Source organism: Ascaphus truei, chromosome 5, assembly GCF_040206685.1.
Source record: "Ascaphus truei isolate aAscTru1 chromosome 5, aAscTru1.hap1, whole genome shotgun sequence".
NCBI classification, from domain to species: domain Eukaryota; kingdom Metazoa; phylum Chordata; class Amphibia; order Anura; family Ascaphidae; genus Ascaphus; species Ascaphus truei.
In genome coordinates this window covers 55,453,761-55,476,133 of record NC_134487.1, presented here as the reverse complement: position 1 = coordinate 55,476,133, position 22,373 = coordinate 55,453,761, and the positions used below count along the sequence as shown (strand labels likewise).

General features: G+C 45.8%; 1 protein-coding gene and 1 pseudogene across 2 annotated transcripts in view; both read left to right on the top strand.

Annotated features, from left to right (window-relative positions):
• The window catches only part of TTLL8 (tubulin tyrosine ligase like 8), a 214,132-nt gene that overhangs the window by 162,686 nt on the left and 29,073 nt on the right, over positions 1-22,373 (top strand). The gene's annotated exons all lie outside the window — the stretch shown is intronic.
• On the top strand, positions 188-756 carry LOC142494312 (THO complex subunit 7 homolog pseudogene; annotated as a pseudogene).

Here is a 22,373-nt window from a genome sequence, read left to right as displayed (position 1 = left end):
ACCCCACCCTGCACTCACCTGGGGGTCCTGGGGAGGCCTATCCGAGGTCGGGGGTTGCTGCAGTCCCGTGGGGGAAGGCGCGAGGCCTCTCGATACAGGGGGGAGCTAAAAGGAAAGGCGTGTACAAGGTGGTGACTGCTTGTGTCCTCTGGCTGCATTAGGGGGGCTGACCTCACTGCTCGCCGACATGGGAGCTGTCACCGACAATTAAGTTATCTGCAAGTGGCTTTTAATTGAGGGAGATGGCACAGGTGATGATTGAAGAATTAACTTGATGGTAAAAAGTTTCATAAAGTGGTGTAACTCTGGATCTCAAGAAGATGGATATAGCCAGTATCAGCTTATGCTGAGCACTTTGTCCCAGTGTGAGTTTTCCAAAACTCTTCTAGTATATGATATGAACCTGCGTGAGATGGAGATCTATGAAAGAATCTACTTTGATATAGAGAGCAGCATCTCTGCAGCACATGAGAAAATATCCGAGTGTAAAAAGCAGATTTTGCAGGCCAAGCGGATATGAAAAAAAATCCCCAAAAATATGATGCACTAGCCAAAGTGAAACAGCATCACCCAGATAGACATGAGACATTAAAGCAGATGGAAGCTTTAGGGAACGAATTGCAGCAGCTGTCGTGCACGAAAGAAAACGTTGAAGACAAATTGTAATTAAGGCGGAGGCAGTTCCATGTTCTTCTCAGCACCATCCACGAACTTCAACAAACTCTAGAAAGTCCCTCGCCGCCTAATAACTTCTAATGTCGGATTACTCTGACCTGATGCTGTGTGAAAAACACAGCTGTTCTATTGGAATATGCTATGGCTCTAAAGCTTATTATATTGGATATATCCATTCCTCCAGCATAGCTGTAGATTGTCGCAGAATCATCAACAGCAAACTGTTTGATAGTAATTATTTGGATACTTGGCTCAGTGATTAGGAAAATGATCTGTAAGGTTTGATGTTCTGTTTGACATGAAACGTCATTTTGTTCTGGAAACTTTTTTTATGTACTTTGCAATTAAAATTGGTATACTGTTATTTCAATAGCAAAAAAAATCATGTCAAGACCTATAATCCATAGAATGAATAAAAGAAAGGGTCACCAATTGGGAAACATTTTTATTTGGCAAGACATAATGTGGCACAACTACAATGGATGATCCTAGAACATGTATCTTGACCAGATAGACGAGGTAATAAAGAAGAACAATCCTACTACTGTGAGAATTATACTGGATAATCATATTAGATACAGTATCTCCAACAGGATTACATGAAGAAGAAAAGTATAGATGTTTTCTGAAATAAAAACTTGTAAATATAGAAAAGAATAAATACTGCATTGAACAATTGTTGCTGCTTCCACATAGTTATAAACATGGAAATGCCTCTAATAGCTTTAACTGAAATAATAAGTTAACTTTACCCTTTGTCCACATGCGCACATTGTCTCAACTATCTCTATAACATTTATTTATATATATTTATATATATATATTGATACAATTCCTAATATCAACACTTAATTAAAGAAAGTACATATTTAAAAAAAAAACATTAAAAAATGAAATGTTATTTTTTATTTAAGTATATTTATCTATCCTTGGGTTAACATCTTATTCATATATATATATATATATATATATATATATATGAATAAGATGTTAACCAAGGATAGATAAATATACTTAAATAAAAAATAACATTTCATTTTTTAATGTTTTTTTTTTAAATATGTACTTTCTTTAATTAAGTGTTGATATTAGGAATTGTATAATAAGAAAAGGTATTTATACTTACTTGAATACATTTTATTGTGATTTAACGTCATTTGTCTCTATGTATTTTTATACAATTGGACTTCCCTACATTCTAATTCTTTGTCAACTGCATATATCCATATGAATTGTTCATACTCTAGTACTAGTTGTAAATGTCTGATGTATAACATATAGAACTATATAAAGTGTATACATATTTTATCTCCTGGTTTATATTAATGTATGTGATCCTGAACAGTCCCAGTGAAAGGGTAATGTTGTAGGTATATAAGGAAATGCTACTGATGAGCTGCTCCTTACACCTGATGGGCGGGCGTGTCCTCCCAGAAACATTGTGTTTGATGCTGGATGTCCCTGCACGGACGCTTAAAAAAATACGGATCCATCCAAATTGTGGTGACATTGCCGTGTTTCAGCCGTTTTCCTTACTCCAGACTTCCTTTAGTGTGAAACTGGAAGTTTGGCACCAACGGTTTTGTACGGGAAATCAGATGGCCGACCACAGGAGCATCTGACATCCTGTGAATGTGCTTGGTGAATTTTCTATATATCTCCCTACTACTGCGCCTCTCTCGGGGCTTAGGGAAAATGGCTCTCAGCATTCACAAGCCCATAGGCTTCACTTATGGAGATATTAAGCAATCTCTAATACATGCAAAGGAAAAGTTTATGAAACTTTGCAAATGCATATATAATTCCTAATGTATCACTGCAAAGCAGTGAATCGATCTTCACTGACTTTATTACATTTGCCCCGTAGCACCTCCATGTGCTTAAAAAAGTGCTATGAGTTGCAGTGCTGGGGAATTTTCTTCCGCAAGTATAAATACTTATTCTCTAAATTGTTTCCTGTAACCAGGGCCGGCCCGTCCATTAGGCGAACATAGGTAGTCGCCTAGGGTGCAAACGTCCTAGGGGCGGAGCGGCAGATTTACAAATCCGCTACCCTTAGGCACTTGCCTGTGCCTGCCGCCCTGCTTCTCCTTCAGAATTCAGCGTGAAATGACGACGCGGACGTCACCAACGTGACGACGCACGGTGGCACATTACCATGGCAAAGCAACGTCATGATGTCATTTGACAACGCCGTGTGATGTTGGTTGTGATGTCTGCGGCGTCATTTGATGCTCTTTTTTGAAGGAGAAGCACGGTGGCAGAACAGAGACGGCCGGCACAAGTAAATAAGTCCCTTCTCATTAGGTCCGATAGGCCCTGTCACACCCCCTGCAGCCCCGATAGCTATGCCGCTGTTTATTTAATTTTTTGGGGTGCAAATTTTAAGTTTCGCCTAGGGCGCATGAAACCCTTGCGCCGGGCCTGCCTGTGACAGCGCGTTTCAGTAAAACATATGTAACACCCTTTACCATTTCCCTATCCCTCACCTTGACAAAGACTGCGTGGCCGTCGAAACGTTGGTTCTATTGCTGAATACATTTTCCATACAGAAGTCCGTGTGCCTGGATTTTGCTTTCTTCATGATCACGAAGATGCCCAGAAAAACAATACTGACTGATACAAGTCAGAAATACATGACACAAAGAAAAATAGCTCACTATGAATAACAATAAAATGTAGGCAGCCTCATTACCTTAGCAGCTATCCGCTAAGGTAATGATTTTTTATTTTGGGGGGGTGTGGCAGGGGGTGTCACGAGGACCCCCTACTTCCCGAGCTACAGGCCCCGTCATGGGGTGCCGGTATCTCCTGCAATGTTAAAATCCCACGGTGACATGACCCACAGGATTTTAACATGGCGGGGATACTGGCACCCCATAACTGGGCCTGTAACTCGGAAAGTAGGGGGTCCCCAGACATAAAGACCTAATCAATGCAATTCAGCTCCGGAGACCCCCTGCTACAATACAGTAGTGTTAAAATTAAATAAAACCGACGCGATCGCCTGTTAGAGGTGTGCAGGTAGAGTGACTGATTCAGCCTCTCTTACTGCGTGTCTCTTACAGACAGGTAGACCACGGTAGGATTAAAACAGCAGGGACCCCTGCTGTGTTAATCTGATGAGCCATTTAGTCTGCAGTGACCATCTCGGACCACCACGCACTATAGTGCGTGATTCAACATGCGAAATGTTCGGATAACGGCCGCTGCACCTGTACTTTTGCCATTGTGGGTCTATGACTGTGATTCTCAACCGGGGCTCTGCGGAACCCTGGGGTTCTGTTGAGCAGTCCTAGGAGTTCCACCTGTACAGCAGGCTGCCCGCACTCACTGAGCAGCCCGCGGCAGCTTTCCCCTCTCTCCCCCTCCTCGCCCGCTCTCAGACGGGGAGAGAAAGTCTTCCGCGTCACGTGAGGGCCGGGAGCTGTTATCCCCGCCCCCCTGCGCTTGCAATATTCCAGTGTCTGAGGGGCACCTCACCCTCTCCTCACTCACCACTGCCGCCTCCTGCCTGCTCCGCTGACAATCACAGGTAACCAAGCTAGTGAGCCGCCAAGCACACCCGCCCCCCCCCCCTTGTGAGAGGCCAAGCACCACCCCCCCCCCTCAGTCAGCTGCCGAACACCTCAGTACCTCCGCCGAGCAGGACACTTCTCTGCCGGGGGAGAAAGTGGGGGCTCCTTCGGGACACTCAGCCAGACCTCCCTCCCCGTGTCCTTGTACCTCCGCACCTCTGCCGCGGGTGGGGACACACACGACACAGCCGAGTCTGCAGCTCCGCGGGTGGGGGGGGTTGAAGAGAGTCACGTACTGATTGACACACACACTGACTGACTCACACACTGACTGACTCACACACTGACTGACTCACACACTGACTCACACACTGACTGACTGACACACACACACACACACTGACTGACACACACTGACTGACACACACACACACACACACTGACTGACACACACACTGACTAACTGACACACACTGACTAACACACTGACTGACTCACACTGACTGACTCACACTGACTGACTCACACTGACTGACTCACACTGACTGACTCACACTGACTGACTCACACTGACTGACTCACACTGACTGACTCACACTGACCGACACACACACACTGACTGACTGACACACTGACTGACTCACACACTGACTGACTCACACACTGACTGACTCACACACTGACTGACTCACACACTGACTGACTCACACACTGACTGACTCACACACTGACTGACTCACACACTAACTGACTGACTGACACACTGACTGACACACTGACTGACACACACACTGACTGACTGACACACACACTGACTGACTCACACTGACTGACACACACAATGACTGACTGACCCACACACTGACTGACCCACACACATACACAAGGAATTTCACAGTTATAAATATAGAAGTGCAAATAGCTAAAACATGTGTTCTAAGTCAAACTTCATTGCATTTTGGCAGTGAAATTGTGTTTTAATTAAAAACATCACCATTACAAACTCAATTTCTGTGACAAAACAGTGACAAAAGACAAAGAAGTTTCACACACTTTTTAAAAAATGTATTCAGGCGGCGTGGGTCTTTTTAAAATGTATTGGGGCGGCAGGTATTTTTATTATGTATTGCAGGGTTGGGTTATACAGTAATTGTCTGATTTACGTTACAGATGGGTCACGATTTAAGTTCACCATACGCGGCATTTGGAGCGGGTGGACTGCAGCCCAAGTGCGGCCAAATACAGCGCAGAGGTAATTTCCCATAAGAATTAACACAGCTGGGGTCCAGGCTTCTGAATGGGCCTTCCGCTGCGTTTATCCTACTGGGCCGTATCAGTCTGGAAGACTGTGGTACTGTGGAACTGTGGTTACCTATGCCCACAACAGGAGCACAGATAGCCACATTGGCAACCTTTTTGGAGTATTATGACATCACCTTAAAGGGAGGGAAGTACATGGTACCTGATTGGATGGCTTCCCTCCCTTTAAGGTGATGTCATATCACCCCAAAAAAGGAAGGCATCACATGGTACAGGTGCGCCGACGAGTATTCTAAAACTTGCCTTTGAAAATCTGGGGCTATCACCAACATGACCCAGGTACATGCTGCGTACACGCTGCAACATTTCAGTGACATTTCTGCAGAGACTAATGACCCATCGGATTACACAGCAGGGGTCCCTGGCAGTCCCATTCAGTTTGAATGGGACTGCCAGGGACCCCCGCTGTTAATCAGATGGGCCATTAGTCTGTCTGCAGAAATGTCACTGTCACTGAAATGTTGTAGCGTGTACCCAGCATGTACCTGGGTCTTGTTGGTGATTGCCCCAGATTTTTTTTAGAATACTCGTCGGCACTAAAGTACATCCACCAATCGTATTGGTGGATGTACCATATCATTCCAGCAAGTTTGGTATAAAAGTAATTCCTTGCCAAACTTGATGTCTGTTCACATGTTACATCCACCAATCGAATTGATGGATGTACCATGTGTCGGTAAAATGTGACATCACAGGCCTTATATAAGGCATGTCACGTCTCATTTGATAGGAAGGAGACAGCGAGGCAACATCTACCTGACCTGTTGAAGAAAGAAGGTAAGAAGATCTACTCACCAGTGACTTCGCTTCAAGCAACGGAAGATTCTGAACGTCTGCACATCAAGCTGGACTTCAAGCTAAAGATGATTGCTTTGTTGGTCAAGAGTTGATTTTTGCAGCATTTGGATGAGGAGGATGAGCCTTCATCCTGGCAAGGGTAAGATACACATTTATTGACTATAGGGTGCCCATTGATTACCAATGTGGCTATCTGTGCCTCTGTTGAGGTTATAGGTAACCACAGTGACAATCAATGGATTTATTGGCTAGTGTTTGTTTTTATGGTATTGTAATGTGTACAGTGTTTTATTTAATTGTGTTTTTTTATGCAACACAAATGGGCAAAACCCTATTAGCCATATTTGGCTATTAGGGCTATTGTCCATTGCTGTGTGTAGTGGTGGGGGGCAGTTGGGGGTAGAGGGAGTGTGTGATAGAGGTAGTAGGGTGCACATTGATCGCCAAAGTGTCTATCTGTACCCCCTTTGAGGGCATAGGTACCCACAGTCACAATCATTGGATTTATTGTATTGCATTGTGTATTTTATTTAGTTGTGTTTTTGTTTTTTTTAGACATCACAAATGGACAAAAGCGCTATAAGCCATATTTGGCTAATAGGGCTATTGCCCATTTGTGTGTGTGGTAGAGGGTGTGTGTCATGGGGTATTTACAGAGGCCTTTATTTCACGAAGCACGGCGGCCCCAGACCTGAAACTAATGCTATGTATTAAAAATAAAAACAGTGCGATTGCCTGTAAGAACTGTGCAGAGAGAGGGAGCACTTATTTATCTCTGCTCTGTCTGCGCAGTTCTTCCAGACTGGTGTGGCCCGATAGGATTAATGCAGCGGGAGTCCCATTCAGAAGCAGGGACCCCAGCTGTGTTAATCCATCTGGGAAATTACAGTAGGCTTCTGGGTTTTGACCATAGGGAAGCTGCAGGTACCTTGCAGCCAAATGCCAGATGAATGATACTCCATCTGTAATTTACAGTATATGAGAAACCTTATTTGTGCCCCATCATTTCCAGGATTGTTTTTTCATATTATCAAAACCATATAAAATGAAATACTCTTCCCCGCATGACCGCTTGCATAACACTGTTTTACATTCTTTTGTTACTAACAAGTTCATTATTATGATTGTTCTTTTCAGGAAAGATGACCCGAGAGAATGTGTAATCCCTTAGAAGTTCCAAATATGTCACATTTATGTTTCCATTAATTACTCAAATGTTATTTCTATGGAAAATTAAGAAATCCCAAAGTGCAACTAGTTATCTTGTACTGTAGTTAAGCTCTCATGCATGAGCCAAAGTCTGGTTTTGTTTCCTCTGGTGTTTTTACGCAATACCTTCAAATTGTTTAATGGCTGTGTTGCGATATCCTTTACAAGCAGCAGAGTTGATATTAAGTAATTTGTTGAGGGAACAGGTTGTCATTAATTTATAGGTTTTTCAGTACATTGTTAACCACAAACACATAACTCCTATACCACAAAACTGTGTTATCCATGGTTATTAACCAAATTCAAAACTAAGATTTTTTTTTTTTAAATAACATTTTAAGATGTATAAAGTATGTTGGATTACAGTACCTAAAGGAATGTTCTTACCATTCCTACTCTATATTGTAGTATGAGCACAGTAAAATACTAATAATTTAACTACAGTGTACATAGGTATATTTTGTGACAACGCACCCTTTCTGTGGGGCATCTTGGTCACTTCTTTTAACAAGTTGGTGTGGTTCCTGCAAGCTTATGGTACAAACAGGACACAGAAATATAGTGTTTGTGCATTTATTAGCACATATACATTAAGTAAACATAGACAAAAGCACCTTCGTCTTCCAAAAGCAAAATAAACGTATAAAGACTTTACGTTTTTGGAGCACTACAGCCCACATTCTTCAGCTGGCTCTGCTCCAACCTAACTGTATTCCCACGAGGCTAAGATAAGACATGACTTACCCATGCCTTGTGCTGGACCCCTATCCCATTCCCAATAAACACACCATACAACTTCGTGGGAGAAATTAACAGCCACAGCTTTATTTATTACAACAGATAAATATCTCATATTTATCCCCAACTAGTGACCCAGCCAGATTGCTCCGCTCACTCCTTCCTGAGCTCTAAGGATACCCTCAGCTCGTGCTGATCTAGCCATTCAGTACCTTAGTCTGAATGCACAGTCCCCATCGAAAGGTCACCACCACACCAACCGAGCCTGGTCTGGAATGGTACCGCTTTCCCCAAATTCCATCCGGAAAGTCACGACCATTCTGGCCACCCACCCTGGAATGATACCGCCTTTCCCAACTAAAATACTTCTGAGGTCTGAGACCTTCCTCTAGGAGCCAATACAGCCTGAGTCCACCTCCTGGAGTAACATTATTCCCTCCACCAGCAAAGTCATTAAACTGGCCTTGCGAGCTGCCTTTAGCCTCACTGATTTTTCCAGCACGCCTTGCCACACTAAAATCAGGATATTGCTTCCCGAGTTACAGGCCCTGGTATTGTATTGTATTGTATGTCTTTATTTATATAGCGCCATTAATATACATAGCGCTTCACAGTAGTAATACACATGGTAATCAAATAAATAACAGATAATATAAATAACAGATCATGGGAATAAGTGCTTCAGACATAAAAGTAACATTAAGGAAGAGGAGTCCCTGCTCCGAGGAGCTTACAGTCTAATTGGTAGGTAGGGAGAACGTACAGAGACAGGAGGGGGGAGTTCTGGTAAGTGCGTCTGCAGGGGTCCAAGCTTTATGTATCATGTGTCCAGTATTATCCACAGTGCTATCCATATGCTTGTTTAAGCAAGTGTGTCTTAAGGTGGGTCTTAAAGGTGGATAGAGTGGGTGCCAGTCGGGTATTGAGGGGAATGGCATTCCAGAGGTGCGGGACAGTCACTGAAAAAAGTTTAAGGCGGGAGAGGACTTTAGATACAAAGGGGGTAGAAAGAAGACATCCTTGAGAAGAACGCAAGAGTCGGAATGGTGCATAGCGAGAAATTAGGGCAGAGATGTAAGGCGGGGCAGAAGAGTGTAAAGCTTAAAAAGTGAGGAGGAGAATTGAGTGTGAGATGCGGGATTTGATCGGAAGCCAGGAGAGGGATTTCAGGAGGGGAGACGTGGAGACAGATTTAGGAAAGAGCAGAGCGATTCTGGCAGCAGCATTTAGGATAGATTGTAGGGGAGACAGGTGAGAGGCAGGAAGGCCGGACAGCAGGAGGTTACAGTAATCGAGACGGGAGAGAATGAGGGCCTGAGTCAGAGTTTTAGCAGTCGACCAACAGACGAACGGGCGTATCTTAGTGATATTGCGGAGGAAAAAGCGACAGGTTTTTGAAACGTTTTGAATGTGAGAAGAGAATGAGAGAGAGGCGTCGAGTGTGACCCCTAAGCAGCGTTCTTGGGCTACCGGGTGAATGATCATACTTCCAACAGTAATGTGGAAGGAGGTAGTAGGGACAGATTTGGGAGGAAGTATGAGGAGTTCTGTTTTTGCAATGTTGAGTTGAAGGCGGCGGAGGACCATCCAGGATGATATGGCAGAGAGACATTCAGAAACTTTGGTTTGTACAGCAGGTGTAAGGTCAGGTGTTGAGAAGTAAATGTGTGTGTCGTCAGCATAGAGGTGATATTTAAACCCAATAGATGTTATTAGGTCACCTAGCGAGAGTGTGTACAGAGAAAAGAGAAGAGGTCCCAGGACAGAGCCCTGGGGTACCCCCACAGAAAGATCAATAGAGGAGGAGGTGGTGTTGGCAGAAGAGACACTGAAAGTGCGATGTAAGAGGAGTCCAGGATAGAGCTTTGTTCCGAATACCAAGAGTATGGAGAATGTGAAGGAGAAGAGGTTGGTCCACGGTGTCAAAGGCTGCAGAGAGGTCGAGCAATATGAGCAGAGTGTAATGACCTCTGTCTTTGGCAGCATGGAGATCATGAGTTATTTTAGTGAGGGTTGTTTCCGTGGAGTGAGCAGTGCGGAAGCCAGATTGTAGATGGTCTAGGAGAGAATAGGTGTTGAGAAAATGAAGCAAGCGAGAGAATACAAGATGTTCAAGGAGTTTAGCGGCAAAAGGCAGGAGGGAGACAGGTCGATTGTTAGAAGGACAGGTAGGGTCAAGCTTGCTGTTTTTGAGTAATGGTATAACTGTTGCATGTTTGAAGGAGGAGGGAAAGGTAACAGAGCAGAGGGAGGTGCTAAAAATGTGTGTGAGCATAAGGATTATAGTAGGACTGTGACAGTCAACTCCTATCAGTTACGCCTGGGAGACATATGTCTGAGTGCTTCATCCAGCACTCATAAGGGTTAACTCAGGTGGAAGTTAGGAAATCAGGAGGCAAGCTGACACCTGTTAGCCAGGAAGGTAGAAAAGGATCTTGTGACTGGCAGTAGCTGTCTCTCTCAGACCAGAGCACATGGATATGTGCTGTTAGCCAGACAGATACATCAAACTGCTTACTGCAACCAAAGTAAGACTTTTTCATTTGTTTTTCTAACTGCTTAAAAGACTCTTATGGTTTGGTTCTGGTTTAGCCAGCCAGCCTGCTAGCTAGGCCTGCTGTGTTAGTCAGTCCTCCCAAAGTGGAGCAGGATTTATTTTGTTAAAGGGACAGTATACCCGCATGTTATGTTACTGTGGAGAAATAAAGCCACTGAACGTTTTTATTTATCCTGAAACTATACGTGTGGACTGTTCCCTGACCTCGGCTATATACCGTCCTGCCACAGGTGGTGTCAGAAGTGGGATGTCGGACGGCCCCTGTATCTGAAGGGCCACATAGAAAGAAAAAAAAATGGACAAATTTTTTTCTCAGTTCCTCTAGCCATAGCTCCAGCTAGCAGAGAAGCAAGCAGAACATCAAGCCCAGCAAGCTGAGCGACAAGCCCAGCAAGCTGAGCGATAAGCCCAGCGAGATGAGCAACAGGCCCGGCGAGAGGAAAAACAACTCCAACTGTTGGTCGAAGGCCCAACCCCAGGCAGACCAGGGATTCCAAATAACCCACCGGTGATGCTGCCTAAGATGAAGCCAAACGAAGACCCAGAGGCATTTCTCCTCACTTTTGAAAGGGTTGCCACGGCCCACGGCTGGACAGTTGATCGCTGGGTAACGACTCTGGCTCCACTCCTCATAGGGGAAGCTCAGGCAGCCTACCAGGCTCTTCCAGCAGACGAGGCCATGGACTATCAGCAACTAAAGGCTGCTATTCTGGATCGCCTAGGCCTCACTCCAGAGACCTACCGACAGCGGTTCCGGACAGCCAAATATACAAACAGAGACAGACCCCGGGTCGTAGCCCACCGCTTAGTAGACTTATGTACCAGGTGGATACAACCGGAAAAACATGACAAGGCAGAGATCCTTGAACAGTTTGTGCTCGAGCAGTTCATACAGATACTGCCCCCCTCCTCCCGCTCCTGGGTAAAAAGACACGCTGCATTTTCCCTGGATTCAGCGGTCCGCTTGGTGGAAAACTTCCTGGGCGACGACACCCAACAGGATAGCTGGGAACGGCCGGTGCAAACCCCAGTTGCTTCCGGTGATGCTAGAGGCAGGAGAGCAGACAATCGAGGGGTCTACAACCCGCCAGCTCGGGAGATCCAGTCAACCTGATCGGAAGACCCTTTCCCATCTCGGAGGGTTCCTGGTACAAACTCCCGCAGAGATGCCCATTCTGGGTCCGAGGCCACTGGATCACTCAAGGGAGGCCGCCACCCACAGTATTCCCCGAGAACCTGGACTCCTGTCACCCACCGGTGGAGAGGATAACCCCACCAACCAGAAGGGAGGACCCCATCCAACAGCGGAGAGGTCCAAACACCGAGCCCTGTCGAGAGCTTCCGCGGACGACCGAGTTTGCGGACTCAGGAGATGAGGAGATGGACTGTTCATATGGCAGAACCACTGCCACAGCTTGTCTCCGAGGGGACCACAATCCGTGGTTAGTCCCAGCATCTCTGGAGGGGACAAAAGTAAACGCCATGCTGGACTCAGGCTCTGGAAAAACCCTGATCCTAGAGGGCCTAATGCCAAGCAATAGACTATCTTACGACTCTCCTTGGAATATCGAGTGTATCCATGGGGATACCAAGAGATACCAGACGGCGAACGTTACACTGCGTATCCAGGATCAAGAGGCTAGCCTACTAGTGGGAGTTGCTCCCTGGCTACCTGCTCCTGTTCTACTTGGCCGAGACTGGCCCTACCTCGAAACATTGTTGGCCCCTACTCCTACGGAGCCTACTTCTGGTAGTGGAGAAGCCCGGAGACTTGTTCCCTTTTCCCCCAGAGATTTTCCCCCGTAGACACCATGTCCCAAAGACACGTAAACAGAGACGTGCGGAAAAAGAGGACTGGTTAAGAAAGGCTGGGACTTTTGGTAACATTAGTCATCCCACAGGACTGCCGGTCATGGCCGGGGATGACCAGGGTGGGGAACAGATAGATTCGGGAGTGTTGCCAGACCTGGATTTCCTGACTTCCGTCAGAGGCAGAGGGAGGACCCAGCTCTGGCTAGACAATATGAGAAGGTGGTACAGGTCAACAACAAGATAATAGATGAACAAGGTGTAAAAGTGTTTCCACATTTTGAACTGTTGAATGACATACTATATCGTGTGAATAAGGTTACACAAACAGGGGAGGTCATTCGACAGATGCTAGTCCCTAAAGGGTTGATTAAAACAGTGTTTACCCTAGCCCATACTCTCCCATGGGGTGGTCATTTGGGCAGAGATAAGACCACGGACCGCATCTCGTCCCAGTTTTACTGGCCAAGCATACATGGTGACATCATGAAACTATGTGAGACATGTCCTGAATGCCAGTTAACTAGCCAAAAAGGACAGAAGCCGGCTGCCTTGGTTCCTCTGCCCTTGGTAGCCGTCCCATTCGAGAGAATTGGGGTAGTTCTGGTCGGACCTTTAGAACCCTCTGCGAAGGGACATAAATTTATACTCGTTGTTGTTGATTATGCCACCAGATATCCTGAGGCCTTCCCTCTGAGATCAGCCACTGCTAAACAGGTTGCTCACAGGCTGTTAGAACTGTTTTCTAGGGTAGGACTTCCCCAAGTAATGTTAACTGACCAGGGAACAAATTTCATGGCAAAGTTTATGCAGGATGTCCTGAAGTTATTGGAGATAAAATCCGTCCGAACCTCGGTCTACCATCCTCAGACTGATGGATTGGTAGAGAGGTTTAACCGTACTTTAAAACCATGCTTAGGAAGTTTGTGGACACTGAAAAGCGAGCTTGGGATGAATTTCTCCCTTTCCTGTTGTTTGCGGTACGAGAAGTTCCCCAATCATCCACAGGCTTCTCCCCATTTGTTCCTATATGGATGCCAACCTCGGGGTATTCTCGACCTACTGAAGGAATCCTGGGAGGAGGAGCCCTCCCCCTCCAAGAATACCCTTCAGTATGTCATAGACCTTAGAAACCGCCTAGACATGATATGTCGGTTTGCGAAGGAAAACCTCAAATCTGCTCAAGAACGTCAAGAGAGGCAGTACAACCAAAATGCTCGCTTGAGGGTCTTCCAACCTGGGGACCAAGTGATGCTACTACTACCGACATCAGAGAGTAAACTCCTTGCGAAGTGGCAGGGTCCTTTCCAAGTTCTCCGCCGCACCGGGGAGGTGAACTATGAGATCTCCCAACCAGGGTCCAGGAAGGGTAAACAAATCTACCACGTGAACCTCCTGAAACCCTGGAAAACGATGAGATCGCTGTTCATTCACCCTCGGGAAGGAGAGACGGATTTGGGTCCACAGCTTCCAAAGGGAGTACATACACTGGCGACACACTTTATTCGAGCTTGGCTAGTCCCACGAATTCGGGTATACCCGGGTGTATTGAGGTTTGTGACTGTTTTCTGCCCGAGTGCATTGAGGTATTTTCCAGCAAGGGATTGAAGCATTTTATTCCCGCTGGCTGCAATACTGCACAGTATATATATATATACTGCATTACAATTCATGAATTTATGCCATCTGGTAGACACGCGAAGCATTGCAGCCTATTAAATCCTAATCATTATCATTTAACAGATCAGCCGCCCATCAGCCAGGCATGAACCCAGGCTGGGAAGGCAAACGCAACGGGGCTTGTCAGAGGTGAGGAGTGGCGCATTCCAGGTATCTGCCAGGTACATACCGGGTATTTGCTCGAATAAAGTGTGTCGGTGCAGTACAATGACCATCAGGTTCCCATGGGAGAGCAGTTAACAACGGAACAAAGGTCAGACCTACTTGATGTATGTGACCAGTTCCCAGATGTTTTTTCTGAGCTGCCAGGGCAGACTGATTTAGTGTCCCATAGGATTGAGACAGAACCTGGCGTAAAAGTACGGTCCCGTCCCTATAGATTGCCAGAGGGCCGAAAAGACCTGGTAGAGAGGGAGATAATAGACATGTTGGAATTGGGCGTGATCGAGGAGTCCCACAGCGAATGGTGTAGCCCTATCGTGTTGGTCCCTAAACCAGATGGGAAGGTGAGGTTTTGCGTGGATCTGCGAAAGGTAAATGCTGTATCCAGATTTGATGCATATCCAATGCCTAGGGTGGATGAATTGCTTGACTCGCTTGGTAAAGCAGAGTATATCTCCACCCTAGACCTCACGAAAGGATATTGGCAGATACCTCTAGCGGAAGAATCCAAATGCAAAACTGCTTTCGCCACCCCTCTCGGTTTATACCAATTCGTCACTATGCCATTTGGGTTACATGGGGCTCCAGCCACGTTCCAAAGGTTAATGGACAAGGTACTACGACCCTATAGGGCATATGCCGCGGCCTTCTTTGATGACATTGTCATCTATAGCAGACACTGGCAGTCTCATAAAAAGGTTAAGGGCAGTCCTAACGTCCTTAAGAGAAGCAGGGCTCACTGCAAATCCAAAAAAATGTGCCCTGGGTAAATCCACTACAAAGTACTTGGGCTATGCCGTTGGGGGAGGGATAGTAAGGCCACTAGCTAGCAAGGTGGCCGCCATAAAGGAAGTCCCCACCCCACAGACAAAGACACAGGTCCGCTCCCTTTTGGGGTTAGCAGGGTATTACCGGTGGTTTATCCCCAATTTTTCAGAAATATCTGCACCCCTAACAGATCTGACAAAAAAGAGTGCCCCGACCCAAGTTAAATGGTCTTGGGAGTGCCAAGACGCATTTGACATGCTAAAAAAGTGCCTGTCAGAGGGCCCCGCTCTTTGGAGCCCAGATTTTAAAGAGCCCTTCATCATCCAGACGGATGCCTCAGAGGTAGGACTGGGAGCAGTGCTGTCTCATCAATTTGATGGTGTTGAACACCCCATACTGTTCATCAGCCGGAAGCTGTTCCCAAGGGAAGTGAGGTATTCCGTTATTGAGAAGGAGTGCCTCGCTGTAAAATGGGCAATTGAGGCCTTGAGACATTATGTCGCCGGAGTACACTTCACCCTGGTCACTGACCATGCGCCCTTGAAGTGGTTAAACACCATGAAGGACACAAATCCAAGGTTGACCAGGTGGTATATTGCCCTCCAACCCTTCTCTTTTGATATTCAGCATAGACCTGGAAAGGACCATGGAAATGCTGATTTTTTTGTCAAGGGAAGGAGTGGAGGTTCGGGCTTCAGCCGTGTGGGACACTAGCCACACACAAACAGGGGAGGTATGTGACAGAGTGAAGTCAACTCCTATCAGTTACGCCTGGGAGACATATGTCTGAGTGCTTCATCCAGCACTCATAAGGGTTAACTCAGGTGGAAGTTAGGAAATCAGGAGGCAAGCTGACACCTGTTAGCCAGGAAGGTAGAAAAGGATCTTGTGACTGGCAGTAGCTGGCTCTCTCAGACCAGAGCACATGGATATGTGCTGTTAGACAGACAGATACATCAAACTGCTTACTGCAACCAAAGTAAGACTTTTTCATTTGTTTTTCTAACTGCTTAAAAGACTTTTTATGGTTTGGTTCTGGTTTAGCCAGCCAGCCTGCTAGCTAGGCCTGCTGTGTTAGTCAGTCCTCCCAAAGTGGAGCAGGATTTATTTTGTTAAAGGGACAGTATACCCGCATGTTATGTTACTGTGGAGAAATAAAGCCACTGAACGTTTTTATTTATCCTGAAACTATACGTGTGGACTGTTCCCTGACCTCGGCTACAGGCCGTCCTGCCACAAGGACCAAGAGGTTTTAGAAGATGGGAGGGAATGGGGTCAAGAGAGCAAGTGGTAGAGGGAGAAGAGGAGATCAACAGTGACACATCTTCCTCTGAGACAGTGGAAAAAGAGTCAAGGAAGGCAGGAGGAGTGTCAGGGTCGCCTAGACCTCCTGCCTAGCCATAGCTTCCTTGTCCACTGGGTGTGCTGCTGCCTTCTGTTGGCTCTGGGTTCCTCTGTCTGTCTGTCTTCTTGTTGCTCCTGTCTCTGTCCTTATAGCTTGCTTCCTGTCTGTTGGTTTTGCCTTTGCTTGATGTGAGACTCCTTCAGTATTGCTCATGCCTCTGATTCCTGATCTGTTCCTGTACCTGTACCTGTATTTGAGTCTGTTCACAGTAAAAGCCCTTGCTGGTAATCTGGCTTGTCCCTGTTTGTTCCTGTTCTCAGTCCCTGCCCCCAGACCTGTCCTTGCTCCCCTGTCCTGTTCCAGTCTCCTCGTTGCCGACCTCTGCTTGTTACCTGAATTCGCTACCTGCCGCCTGCCTCGGACCCCTGCATGTTACCTGACTTCGCTACCTGCCGCCTGCCTCGGACCCCTGCTTGTTACCTGACTTCGCTACCTGCCGCCTGCCTCGGACCCCTGCTTGTGACCCCTACTACGCTCGTGCTGTTCCGGCCACCGAGATCCTACCCGCCACAGGAGTCTCCCGTGACAAGGAGAGTTAGAGAGAGGTGTTGGATGGGAGGAAAAAACAGAGGGGATGCTCTGACGTATGGATTCCACCTTTTCCTTAAAATCGTCAGGTATGGGGCATCAGGTGCCAGTATCGCCACCATTTTTAAATTGCCTGCGTCACGTGACCGGGGGGGTTAAATAATGACGGAGATACCGGCACCCCATATCTAGGCCTGCAACTCGAGAAGCAGGGTGTCCCAGAGGCTGAAATCAATGCGATTCAGCTCAGGAGATCCCCCTGCTCCTGCACACAATGAATAAAAATTACATTAAAGCAGCTTCATTACCTTAGCGGATAGCCGCGAAGGCAATGAAGGGGTTAAGGCACAATAGCAGCTTTATTGAGGACAGAGGGTGTAAGTGAAGCGGGATACTTGGCCCTTCTCTCACCCCTGTGCCCCCACATAAAACCAGATTTTATATTTTTATACACAGGATTGATTCCAGAGGCTGGTAGGGGTCCCCGGGTGGTCCCTGTGGGTGTCCGTTGGCCTCCAGGTGGTCCATGTGTGTCCCCAGGGGCCCCAACAGGGTCCCCGGGTAGTTCCCGCGGGTGTCCAGGGGCTTCCAAGTGGTCCCCGTGGGTGGTCCCGTGGGTGTCTGGGGACCCTCGAGTGATTCCCACGGGTTTCTTGGGGGCCTCGAGTGGTTCCCACTGGGAGTCCTTGGGTGGTCCTCATGAGTGTCTGGGGGTACTCAGGTGGTCCCCGTGGGTTTCCGTGGGTCCTCGGGTGGTCCCCGCGGGTATCCGCTGGCCTGTGGTACCAATCCTGTCTCAAAAAATAAAACACCCGCGGCAAAAAAAAATTGCCGAACAGCTCTCTTATCGGGGCTTGCCGAATAGCAGTAGATTTTTTGGCGATAAGTGACTTATCGGAGCTTTGTGCATAGGCCCCTTAGTTTTTTTCCTATACAAATTTGAAAGTACTATACAACTATTATTTTTATTTATTTGCTATGGAAATAAATTATTATAAAGTATGTTTAGTTCTCAATAAAAATGGACAGAGTCAAACATTATCTCACAATTCATAACTACCTGTATATTATTGGAATTACTATAGCATTATTTATTTGGTCACATGAACACTAATGGCAAATGCAACGTACAGTATATTACTTACTTGTGTGTGTGTGTGTGTGTGCCATTTTATTTACCATAGTGCCACTTGTAGTAAAACATTGAGGTCTATAAAGCTACACATTTTTATAGAAACAGATATGCTACCTGAATGAGTTAGTTCAACTGATGGACATGTTCTTGTGTTAAATTCTTCTTTCACTGATACTGTGTTGTATTGAGCAGATAACTTTTTCTATAGTAGAGAAGGGCAGAAGACCTGGTGTCTAGACTTCAGCCTGAAAAGTTCCCGGGGCTTGCTCTTATCAAAAATTAATTTTCAATATGGAGAATACGCTTTTGTGGACTAAAAAAAAAAACCTTCAATGTAACCTGGTGTTTTTTGATTTTCTGTAAATATTCATGTAGGATCAAATCAATTTAGCAAAAATAAAACAATGCAGTTGATTATCGGTGCTGGTCAGCAACCAGGAAAGGGGTTAGTATTGATCCCACTGAAGCTGACATAGAATACAGTACATACTGGTAGAGACTGGCTAGATGGTATAGTTGGGTTAATAACCCAGCTAGAACTGACAATAGTGTAAACGCAAGAGTAGAAAGATCAGATGGTATAATTTCTGATTTTTAATAATATATCACAAGTTAAATGTTTATATGAACTACCTGGGTATTGATCACACACTATTAAAGAGACCGGTTAGATGGTATAATCTCTGATATCCTATGTATTAGACGGGAAGAGTTAATTTCAATACTGGATATGACTGGGTAGTGTACACGCACTAGTAGAGAGACAGGTCAGATAATATAATCTTCACCCTGTATATATATATATATGATGGTACAGTATATTTGACCCACACAAACAATGGCTGACCTCTCTCCATTGTCCTACAGACGAGACCACGAGTATTCTAAGCTTGCCTTAAACTAGCCCGGTTACATTCTGGGTATGTGCTGGGTGTAACCTGGCTAGTTTAAGGCAAGTTTAAGGCATTTCTGCATTGACTAATGACCCATAGGATTAAAACATCAGGGGTCCCTGGCAGTCCCATTCAGTTTGAATGGGATGGCCAGGGACCCCCGCTGTTAATCTGATGGGCCATTAATCAATGCAGAAATGTTGGGTCTAGTTTAAGGCAAGTTTAAGGCATGTATCCAACATGTACCTGGGTGTACCTGGGTCTTTTTGGCGATTGCCACTGGTTTGTGTTACAATAACAGTGGGCACTACAGTATGTCCTTTTATACTTCCTGCACTGTCTTCTTTGTCATTTCTCTTTCTCCTATGTCTCTTCTCTGTCCCTCAACCCCTCTACATATGTACAGGCCAGGTGAGCATTGATTTTGACCTTCACCCCTCCAGATCTGTCCATCTCTAATATAAATATATGCATTTGTAGATTAATGGGTGGCAGCCACCATTAAATCATAGCAAGAGAATGCTGATTTCCTACTTACAGCATTTGTACCAAGCGTCCCATATGTTTTTTTAACCTTTATTAAATGATGTGCTGTTACTAATAGATTTATTTTTTCAGAGTCCGTTACCAACTCTATCTTATACAAATGCTCCGTCTTACGTAAATAATATTTCATTATATTTCCCCTCTCGCCACCCTGCTCTCACTTTTCACATTGTTTGGCATTTGACACAAATTACTTTGGACACAGATAATCCATGCTCCAATAATATTTTGTGAAATTAAACTGAATTTACGATATTTAGAGCATACAGCATATGGTTAAACAGATTTAAATACTTGTGCGTTTTCAAATTGAAGAGCAGGTAGGATAATCTATGAAAAGTAGTTGCTTTAAAGAAGGGAAAAAAATTGCAAACTTATTACTGTACTATCACACCAGGATATGCCATATTGCTTTCTTAGTAACACCACCAAACTAATATAATTTAATTGTATTATTATTTATCAAATGTTTTACCAGGATATAATACACTGGGAGTTACCTCTCGTTTTCAAGTATGTCCTGGGCATATGTTATGATGTTATGTTGACAATACCTGTACATCGTTACATTAAAATAACGGAGGTTATACATTCAATTTAGTCATTTTATGGACAGTTAGAGATAATATATGATTATGGATGTATATAAGAGTTACAGACAAGATTAAAATGTGAGACAGCTGAAGTCTTGAAATTACTTATACTGGAGGCAGCTTTGAAAGTAGAGGTAGATTGTTCCAGTCGAGTGGTACACGGTAAAAGGTGGAGCAACTGGATTCTTTGTTGAACCTTGGGACAGTGAGCAGTCTGTTGGGGTTGGAGTTAGAGTCTGAGAGACACATTTTTGGATCTACCCGATAGGTGCTGTATGAGTGAAATCAGTTTAAATCATGTACCCTTATTCCAGTGAACTGAAGCTTATTTAACAAGATAACCTGATCAACAGTATCAAAAGCCTTAGCAAATCTTGGAATACTGCACCGGTAAAATCTCCCAATTCCATTCCACACTAGATCTCATTGCACACTTTTAAAAGGGCAGTTACCATGGAGTGGTTTAGGCGAAAGCCAGATTGCAGTTGGCTATGGAAATTTGTCATTGTGTAGTAATTGCTCTACTGGGAGTCGACACATTTTTCCATGACTTTGGATAGTATTGGGAGAAGAGAAATTGGTCTGTAGTGGGAGACAATGTTTTTGTCCCCACTTTTGAATACTGGGACAACTCTGGCAGTTGTCCAGGTCTGTGGGAAATGTCCTTAAGACAAAATATTGTGTTTTAGGGAGGCAAGTGATAAGGCAATGGCTGGGGCACTGAGCCATATGAACTTTAATTACAGTAAGTCAGGTCCACATTGGCTGCTTAGTTTTAATGTTAGGAGCGCCTTTGTAATCTCATCTTCCGGTACTCGGACAAAGTGAAAACTTTGAGCGCTGTTGGGAGGGGGTGGGACTATAAGGGTTCTCACAGGTTGAGCTTGATGATTGTAATTAGGGTTGCAGTTTTATTTTGGTAAAGACTGTCAATAATATTGGGCTTTTGCTAGTCATGTTTGCCTTGTGCATGTATTCCACAGCTATCTGTAGGTATTAAAATCATTGGTAGAGCCAATTATTTTGTATCTTTTCCAATGATAAATTCCAATAAAGGTGGTTGTAACCACCGAAAGGTGGGCCCCCCAGGGCCCCTTGGGGGCCCGCTCAGCTGTGTAGCCGGCCGATCACTGAAGTCAGGGCCTCCTTCCTCCTCCGGTCCCCTTAACAGTCACGGTGACAGCTTCAGTCCGTGCTCACAGCACAGCATCAAAGCTGAATCGTGAGCTGTGAGCTGTGAGGGAGGAGAGGGAGGTGGCGGGGTTGCAGAGAGAGCAGACACAGAGGCTGGGGCGGAACTGAAGCACAGAGCTGCAGAGCTCTGCCTGTCCCTGCTCTCCATGACATCAGGGGAAGGAGTTACTATGTGCTGCTGTTGGAAGGTATGTGTGTATTTGTGTGTCAGTTTGCTGTGTGTGTATTCATTTGCTGTGTCTGTTTGTCTGTCAGTATGCTGTGTGTTTGTGTGTAAATTTGACATTTACACTTTGCTCTGTCAGTTTGTTATTTGTGATCCAGTGTGGTTCAGTGTGCTGTGTGTGGTTTAGTGTCTATTAGGCCAGGGCCATAGAGGGGTGAGGAGTTCCGAGCCGCACTGACGAGGAGGCTCGCCTACTGAAATCTGCGAGATTTCATGCCCATGCAGGCGAGCCAGCGGGCGCGATCGGAGGCGGGGGGAGACTGAGGGAGGCGGGGCAGTGACGTCGCTGGGCCAATCGCCCGTGACGCACTGACGTCGACGTCACGGCGCCGACGTCATGGCGTCGTGACGTTGTCGCAGCTCCGCGCTGATTGGATGTTTTCAGCCGACAGCGCGCTGAAAAACAGCTTGGCGCTCGGCTGAAAACTCCAGCACCTCCGCACGCCTGCGGACGCTCACGTGAGCCCCTTCTAAAGGCATCCTCATTGAGGATGCAGGGGCTCAGCGCTGAGCGTCCGCACGACTCAGCACGGCCTGTCCTTCTATGGACTCGGCCTTAGTGTGCTGTGTGTGCCTCAGTGTTTGTCAGTGTGCTGGGTGGGGGGGGCGCTTTTGGTGA